Source organism: Sprattus sprattus (genome assembly GCF_963457725.1).
Source record: "Sprattus sprattus genome assembly, chromosome: 1".
Taxonomy (NCBI): Eukaryota; Metazoa; Chordata; class Actinopteri; order Clupeiformes; family Clupeidae; genus Sprattus; species Sprattus sprattus.
This window is the reverse complement of record NC_137920.1, coordinates 71,077,885-71,087,884: the sequence shown is the minus strand read 5'-3', so window position 1 is coordinate 71,087,884 and position 10,000 is coordinate 71,077,885.

The following is a 10,000-nucleotide window of genomic DNA, read 5'->3' as shown; positions in this document are numbered from 1 at the left end:
ACAAATCCCACTATGCCACTAGAAGCCACATACACATGAAGTTTCAATGATTCTAAAATAAATGAGTTACTAATTAGCATCCATTTTATCTAACTAAAAAAAAAAATGTTTAAATAGTAATTCACTCAGTCAGTAGTTTTGAATATACATATTTTAGAGCAATTGAAATGGATTACCATGATCCTTTGCAAAAACACTGTACTAGTCAAACTTAGCTATTAGTAGGAGTTTGTTTGTTTCTATATGCTGGCATGTGTTGTGCTGTGCTTTACTCCCAACATGAGTGTGTCAGGTCAGCTATATAATAAATCAAATTGACCGTTGACCCACTGCTGCTTGTGCCATTGAACAATAATCAAAAATATAAATATAGAATTTCAGAGGCAGAGATGTTTATCAGCATGTCTTTCACTTAAGGAGGTAAATGCATGATTTACGTAAACTGAAAGAGATATGCTGTGCTGATTTACTGTAACACATTTTGTTAATTGGAACCACATTTCACATTACAATGAAGTAAATATAATACAGAATGTTTTTTTTTTTGTTGGTATAAATGCAAAAGAGCAATTCAACATTTGCATTGGAGTGGTGAGTTCCTGGTTTCGAGGGATTATGGGTAAATGCTGCTATCTTACAGTGATGTGATGAGGAGGGAAAGAAGATGTGGAGAAGAGGAGAGACAGAAAGAGAAGAAGAGTGAATAGATGGAGGACAAGGAGACCAGGAGAGATGAAGATAGAGGGAGGAGAAGGAGACTTAGAGAGGGGAAAGCCAGACTCAGAGGAAGGGGGTGGATAAATGGCTGTAAAGTGGAACAGACAAAGGAACAGATGAGAGAGATTGAAAGAAAGAGAGAAGGGAATTGAGAGAGAGAGAGAGAGAGAAATAGAGAGAGAGAGAAAGAGAGAGGGGGAGAGAGTGATAGAGAGAAAGAGAGAGAGAAAGAGGGAGAGGAAGAGAGTGATAGAGAGAGAAAGAGAGAGAGAAAGAGGGAGAGCGATAGAGAGAGGGAGAGAGAAAGGGTTAGAGAGAGAGAGAGAAAGAGGGAGAGCGATAGAGAGAGAGAGAGGGAAAGAGAGAGAGAGAAAGGGCTAGAGAGAGAGCGATAGAGAGAGGGAGAGAGAAAGGGTTAGAGAGAGAGAGAAAGAGGGAGAGCGATAGAGAAAGAGAGTGAGAGAGAGAAAGGGTTAGAGAGAGAGAGAGAGAGAGAGAGAGAGAGAAAGAGGGAGAGGAAGAGAGTGATAGAGAGAGAGAGAGAGAGAGAGAGAGAGAGAGAAAGGGTTAGAGAGAGAGAGAGAAAGAGGGAGAGGAAGACTCTCTGGTGTGCTCATTAGACTCTCTTCCTGTGAGCAGTGGAATGCCAGCACTCACATCGCCGGGGCTCAGAAAGATGACAGCTCCAGACAGACGTGATCCCTACACCCCCACCCCCACCCTCCCATCCCCAAACCCAACACTCACCCCCACCCCATCCAAAATACATCAAATCCCGCTGTTTTCTTCCCTCCTCCCTCTGATACTTCCCCCAAAACCTCTATCTCCAACAAGACAAACTGAATCACACAGACACTGACTGAGCAACTTGCCTGTCAAAACCATCACCACATCAGTATTCTGATATGAACTGTCCCAGGTACTTGTGGCCTGCGAGACGCATCCAGACTAGCCGAGGGCGAGGCATCTCAGGCTGAAGCGTATCTACTCCTCTAGAGAGCTGCCTCCATCAGACGGAGTTTCTGATGTCCGCAGTAAGCCATCACATTGTCATTTTGACTCGGAGGCTGAAAGTGTTTGCAGGGAAGTGTTGCAGCGGAGACCATGCAAGCTTTCACTTTCAATAATCCCTGAAGGAAACAATTCATTCCTCAATTTATGCCAATGAGCACCTTCTTTTGGCCTACAACAAATATATCAATGTTGATACTGAAAAAGGTTTATGAGGAGTTCTGTATTTCACTATTGATAAAGATAAAATAAGAATGCTCAAATAATCTTTACAAGCGCCTTCCAAAGGCCCAAAGCAAATTGATTAGATGATGCTGATACTGAAAAGGGTATAAATAAAGACAAAATAAGAATGCTCAAATCATCTCTACAAGCACCTTCCAAAGGCCCAAAGCAAATTGATTAGATGATGCTGATAGTGGAAGGGGTTTATGATAGCAGCTGTGCTCAAAACCATAAATAAGGACTGGATAAAAAAAGCTCAGCTTATCTCAAAAACAGCAACTAAGTGAACCCTGCACAAAATGCAGAATGTCAGAATTTGCAAGAGTTAACAGGGCAGGGTTAGCCTCACCCAAGTCTCCCATGCTCCTTCAACATATCCTGAAGCTAAGCTTAGGCGTCTGCATATATGGAGAAAAAAAACACCTAACCCTAAAAAAATGTTAACAAAAGATTTCTCAGCTATTTCTTGTAGTATTAGGTGTCATTAGTAACATACTAAAAGTTTACCAAAGTTTGACCACTAGAAAGTTGTAAATTTCAAGATGGCGTCCAAGATGGGCAGGAAGTCCTTGAATAGCTGGTAGAGTAAGGTGCAAACGAGGTAATGGGTTTAATTCCCAGAAAACACAAAACTGGGTGAACATGTACTTGGGTGCTTTGGATAACAGGCTGCCAAGTTGCATTACGTGCTACACGTGTAACAAATACGCTTTTTCAAGCTGACAGTCAATTTTAATAGCCTTGATGGTTTTATTGGAAATCTGTAGTTCACAGGAGAGAATCTGAGTTCAAAAGTTCAAAAGATGCTATTAATCAGTCTTCTTTCATGTTGATTCTACAGGCGTCGGTCTTAAGAAGAAGAAGATTGGATGGCTCCAACCTGGCACAGTTCCAGGACGGATCCACCCCAGTCTCCCACTATCAGAGAGCCCATTAGATCCACTACAGTCGCCCACTATCAGAGAGTCCCCTAGATCCACTCCAGTTGCCCACTATCAGAGAGCCCATTAGATCCACTCCAGTCGCCCACTATCAGAGAGTCCCCTAAAGTTTTGGCAGCAGGTGGCTGGGACGAATGAACAAACACTGGAGAAAACTATGGCATTCTCTCCAGGCTTTCCAGGATATGAGCGTTGAGCCCATCTATTGTGCGTCCTTGCTCCAACCAGTCTCCTGAACGATAACCTGCCCTGTAGTTGGCCGTGGCCCACAATGAAACCCTTATTAGATTGTCCCGCCAGAGCACTAGCCGTAGCTGTTTGCAGCGATTCATCAGCGTGCACATGAGGGCCAGTGATAACTCAACAGATCATTTGGCCAGGCGCAAAGAAAAAGATGAGCAGCGTTTTGTAGCTGTATATTTCTTCAGAGTAAATCTAAAGCATTGCCTCGCTTGCCCCTTGAGAAAAAATAAAGATATAAATACACCAGCTCCTCTTAGCGATTTCACAAGGGTACAAAATGAAGATGGAGATGATCGCGAGGGGGAAAAAAGCTCCTCCTGGTAAATGATTGCTCTTAAGAGGGGGGGGGGGGGGGGGAAACAGCGTAATAAGCTAAATACGAAGCTCTCACTCAGGTATCCAAGGTCAGCAGCATTCACAGATTTTAGCAGCACAGCAGGCTCTAAAAAGTGGATAATTGCACTGCAGCCATTGGGCAATTGGGAGGGGAGGGTATTTTTGGCTGGAGAGCAGCACCACACAGAACAATAGCAAGCGCACATAAAAGCACATCCTAGAAAGTCATTGCTCAATGTGCTCGAATAAACTAAAGCACGGCGCCCGAGTCTGCATGACTCAAGGCTAAGAGAATGCCTCTCGGCCCCTGCTGTGTTTACAGGTAGTGCTGTTTTGATAAGGGTGGTAAATCCAGGCAAAAGCAGGGCTCTTTTCTGTTTGATGTGAGCACTTCTCATAACAACTCAGAGCTTTGGCTTTCTCCCTGAGCAGCTCTCTGCTGATCCAGTGAATCTAAAACTGAGCAGCATTTACTCCTCCATGTACATGCTGTGTGAGTCCAGGAAGTAAATGCAAATAAATAATAATTTCGCTTTTTGCTTTTATGTTAAATTTGCAAAAAATCCATAGTTAACGTTAATGTTAACGTTAACGTTATATCCAGCTGTTGTGATGAACATACACTATAAATAGAAAGACATGAAACTAGGAATCAGCATAAACCAATAGGTTTGTTAAAGTCCTTCCTAAAGAGAGACGGTTCAAAGACTGCATTTGATGATGCTACTCTGTCAGGGATTGAAGTACAGGGCTCTGGGAGGTGCACTAGTCTCAGCAAATGGTAATGAGGACCCTAACAGACACACACACACACACACACACACACACACACACACACACACACACACACACACACACCACACACACACACACACACACACACACACACACACACACACGCCTAGTCTAGCGCGCATCCGCCCCACATCTGGCCCCGAGCCGCCGCAGCTCAGCTGCTGTCTGAGCAAACATCAGTGGGCCTGTTTGGGAAAACCTTTCATCTGGAGCGCCGGTTCCAACGAAGGACAGAGCCTGAAGTACCTGGCTCACTAGTTACGCACAACCGCAGACAGGACTGCTGCCAACACTGCAAATTAGAGTAGGTTTGTGTGCCCAGCGGTGTCCGGAACAGACATGTATGACAAGTCAATATTAATATTAGTACCGCCATCCCGATGATCAAAACGGTGTCCAGAGCGGACATGTTGGAAAATGACATATTAATATTAGTATCGCCATCCCAATGAGCCAGCAGTATCTAGAGCAGACAACTCGGACAAGTCGATATTTATATAAGTATCGCCATCCCAATGAGGCAGTAGTGACCAGAGAGGACAAGAGGATATTAATATTAGTATCGCCATCCCAATGAGCCAGCAGTATCTAGAGCAGACAACTCGGACAAGTCGATATTTATATAAGTATCGCCATCCCAATGAGGCAGTAGTGACCAGAGAGGACAAGAGGATATTAATATTAGTATCGCCATCCCAATTAGCCAGTAGTGTCCAGAGATGACAAGTCGATATTTATATTAGTATCGCCATCCCAATGAGGCAGCAGTGTCCAGAGAGGACAAGTCGATATTAATATTAGAATCGCCATCCCTTGGGTGCTGGACAAACACCACAATGAGAAAAAGCATTCATCTCCGTCTAAAATCAAATCTTTCCCAGAATCACAAATGCTAGCTGAAGAACCAGAGGGCGAATTACTGCAAGGCAAAGAGGACTGAAGCGCCCCCTTTAAAGGCACCCAGTGCAACTTTCGAGGCTTAAAAATAAACATTACATTTTTCGTCTTTTTTACACGTAGTAAGTTTCAAAAACTCCACACCATTACATATCGACATTCAAGGAGCAAAGATGAGACGTCGTTGTGTGGTGAGAACTGATAGAACATCGTAAACAACAACAATCGCTGCCATTTTTTCCCCAAATCTTTTTTTATTGGTGCCACCAAAAAATAAAGCAGGATTCAGCACATAAATCCAGCACTCAGACAGCCAGAGCAGAGTGCTGCGGGTGCTTGCAGAGAGAGAGAGGGGGTCCAAGGGGAGGGCTGTGAGAGAAAAAAAACGAATCACGCCCCGAGAGCAGGTGATTCCCCATGTGTGTCCCCAGGTGTATGAGATATATGGACAGAGGCCTGAAGGGTTAGGCCCCAATGGAGTGTACTTTAGGCAGGGGGTCACCACAGGTCAGGCTAAGATGGAGCTTCTCTCTGAGGAGATGCCAGGAATGGAAGAGGCAAAGGGGACTGGACCTTTTGAATCTGCTCAACATGCAACACATGGAACAAATCATGTCCAGTGCTGTTAAGCGCAATGGAGTGTGTTTTCAGAAGTGTGTTTTCACTGGTAGTTAGTGGGTTACATAAGAGACCATGTGGAGGAATAACCCACTGCCACCCTGATAGAGCTTGAGCTTAAAGAGGTCATGAGTTAGAGATGATAGAGATATAGATTTAGGATGCCAAAGGGGCAGGGTCCATATTTGCACCAGTGTAGCAGGTCAAGTACTACCTGAAATGTCTTTGTAATGGGCCTCTCACGCCCAGAGTTCTTTTTCCGGCAACCATGTCGAATGCCTCAATCTCTCATTTAATCTCTTTCCTCTGTCTTTAATTATTCTGTTTCAACACTGTTTCTCTCTCGCACAAACCTTTCTCTCTCCCTCTCTCTCTCGCTCCCTTTCTCCCTTTCTCTCTCTCTCTCTCACCCTCTCCCTTTCTTTGCTCCCTGGCCGTCTAAAATAGGTATATTCGGTAGATCCAGGGCAATGAAGGTTTCACTTAAAAACCCTCAAAGAGAACCATTGCTTTCATGCCCACAGTCTCCCAGTAATAAGGGGCTTGAGTCGACAGTTCCCTCAAAAACACACCAGCCTCTCATCCTCTAAAGATCACGAGGCTAACCTCTAAGCTTTGATATGACTGATCATCTGAAATCACGAGGCTAACCTCTAAGCTTTGATATGACTGATCATCTGAAATCACGAGGTTAACCTCTAAGCTTTGATATGAGTGATCATCAGAAATCACGAGGCTAACCTCAAAGCTTTGAAATGACTGATCATAAATCATCATCAGACAGAGAGGAGAATGGGAGAATGCAGGAGAGGAGAGGAGAGGAGAGGAGAGGGAGAATATAGGAATGGGAGAATAGAGGAGAGGAGAGGAGAGGAGAGGGAGAATAGAGGAGAAGAGAAGAGAGGGAGAATAGATGAGGAAGGAGATTTCAGAACAGAGGCGAGAATTCACTGTAACGAAACAGGAGTGTATCTGCTGTAGCAAAAGATTGAAGCTACCCCCGGAGATGGTTGATCGTGTATGCGAGCGGTTTCAGAACAGTTTTTTGAGGGTCTTGTTTGGCCACATACATATGGTCGCAGACTTCAGTCAACTGAGCTTCCGTAAGACTCATTGTCTTTGCCCACCTTTCCCTAACTCGCATCATGTTTGCAATGTTTTCGATCGTGTTAGCCCTACTGATGAGTGATAAGCCTTGTTCCAAAAGGCAGCACAATTTGACATAGCACTTCTGTAGCAATTTTCATGAGGCTCCCCGTGATGCAGCCGTGCACAGATTAGTTGTGGTAACAAGATTCAGGACGTGCACCGCACATTGATGGCTCGGGGGCAAAACTAATTTACAAAGTTGAGCTCTTCCTGCTCTTGCTCCTTGTGAATAGTTACAGTGATGTCAGCAGACATGCTATCCATGCTATTCTTGTCGTCTTCTAAATCTAAACTACCATATTCACTAACGCTCCTCATCAAGAAAAGACTAAAACTGCAAAAAAGAAATTCATCATGAATCTTAGTTATTTTTTCAGCAATGACATCATATGTGTAGCGTCCATGTATAATTTCTCATGCCTAAAGCATCCAGCTTTCTTTCCAATGTCCCTGGCTAGATCTGCATACAAGTGATTCCAATGAAGTCATCCATATTTCTGCCGTTGTGTATACTGTTTGAGCGGTTCGAACTGTTTGAGTGTTTCAGTTACTGCCTCCTTCATTTTCTAAAAATCCTTCTTCAATCTGCTGCATCAACGTTTTCCTGCACATGGGCATCTTTTCCCCAGTGATTTCTTCGATCATCTCACAGAATGAAGCATCCTCTACTAATGAAAACGCTTGCACATCTCAAATGATGAACTCAAAAATCAATGCATTTATACTCCTCTGGGTCCTGCGCTGAATGCGGTGAACATGATGGCAGCAGCAGACTATTCATCGGCATCACCTAACGTCCTTTTAGTTGGTGCCCTCTGGGTGACAGTGGAACACTTTATAAAAGTAAAGATCAGCAGTCAATGTGGTACATTTAGTTTACAAAAAAATGTATTTAGAAGTTTATGGTGAGAAGAATAAAGTAGGATCCAGTTACATAATTATAGGTTGCTGTCAAAATATCACAATAACCAACCTTATGGTTTCATTACACTTAAAGACTCAAAATATTGGCTGTCGTATTACAACTAAGAGGTACAGAAGAGGTCCAACAACATCTAAGTTGGTCTATTACACAGACAACATGTGTATTTCACAGACAACATCGATCACAAAAGTGTTTCAAAATGTGAACTGTTTTTCGGAAAAAAGCAGGTTTCCACGGGTCACAGCACTGATCCAAGCGGGTATTTAAGGCCTTATACCACATGGGGGTATTTAAGGCGTTATACCACATGCGGGTATTTAAGGCGTTATACCACATGCGGGTATTTAAGGCCTTATACCACATGCAGGTATTTAAGGCCTTATACCACATGGGGGTATTTAAGGCCTTATACCACATGGGGGTATTTAAGGCCTTATACCACATGGGGGTATTTAAGGCCTTATACCACATGGGGGTATTTAAGGCCTTATACCACATGGGGGTATTTAAGGCCTTATACCACATGGGGGTATTTAAGGCCTTATACCACATGCGGGTATTCAATGCCTTATACCACATGGGGGTATTTAATGTCTTATCTCCGGTTAAAATACCTCTTCAGAGGCCTCCCAGGGGGTTGCCCTGGTCCCCTCGGCTGAAATGTTCACCAGATAAATGTTTAAAAAGCTGAACATTTTTTTATTTAGTTGACATTTACCCAAAGATGGTCCCAGAAGCTTCATGCTTGACAGGGTACTCTTCAGAGGATTGCAGATGATGCCAAGGAAAGCTGGATAAAGTAGGCTAACCATATTTGACGGTCCCCATTTCAAACCAATTTATGAGCAAAAACAGATGATTGCACTTTTTTCAAAGTTTGAAAAGAACTAATATTATTGCGCACCAGAGTAAGAGACTGAAGTTTTTTTTCCTTGCTTGTCTGGGTACAGCCAGTAAGCGCAGGCTCTCACTTCAAAGCACTTTGAAATGCTTTTGTTATCCTGATACTGTGCGCTGGACAGAGATCATAGAGTTTCTGAACGGATATCATCAATAAGCTGCACATGGACTGGACAGCTGTACAGTCACACATTTTGGATATAAAATGACTGTTAAACATTGTAATTGCAATTATAGCAATTTTAACACCATTTCTGATTCTGGCTTTAGCCCTTTACACTTTTTAAGAGTGGCAATTACAGCACATTTAATAAATGGCATCAACAGATAGTGTGTGATTCTAGATCCTGATGATATGCACCACACCAAGCTGCACCACACACAAGCACACCGCACCACGCTGCGCCACACCGCACCACACCACACTACCCCGCACCACAACAGGAGTCTATGAGGGCATGGGTTTGCCCAAAGTGTTTTGTCAGTATGCTTGCTATGTATATAAATGCTATTAATATCAGGGGTCAATGCTATGTATTTCAAGGTCACAGGTCAGAGCCAAGGCTTCTGGATTACGTAGTGCCTGCAGGTAGACCGTTTTCAGCTTGCGTAGACCAAACGTAACAAACACAAAAACACATCATATGTAAAAGTAGAAAATAAAAACTAAAAGAAAAATATTGATCAACCTAATCAGACAGTATGTGTGCTGGATGCCAAATTATTTCTTTTGTGTGTGAGAAATGAGTATGGTAATAGGAGGACACCTGCTATAAGTATCTTTACCTTACAACACAAAACAGCTCCAGAGGTTATGGGTCTGAAATAACCAGTGCTGCAAGGATTGTTTGTTTGTTTGTTTGCTTGCTAATTAGTTTTAGTAGCAGGGAATCATTCAGGTGGATGGCTATGAAATGGCATCAACAGATAGAGTGTGATTCTAGATCCTGATGATGTGAACCACACCACACCAAGCCACACCGCACCACACCGCACCACACCACACCACACCACACCAAGCCACACCGCACCACACCACACCACACCACACCACACCACACCACACCACACCACACCACACCACCACACCACACCACACCACACCACCACACCACACCACACCACATTGCACCACACCGCACCGCACCACCACACCACACCACACCACCACACCACACCACACCACATTGCACCACACCGCACCGCACCACACCACACCACCACACCACACCACATCACACCA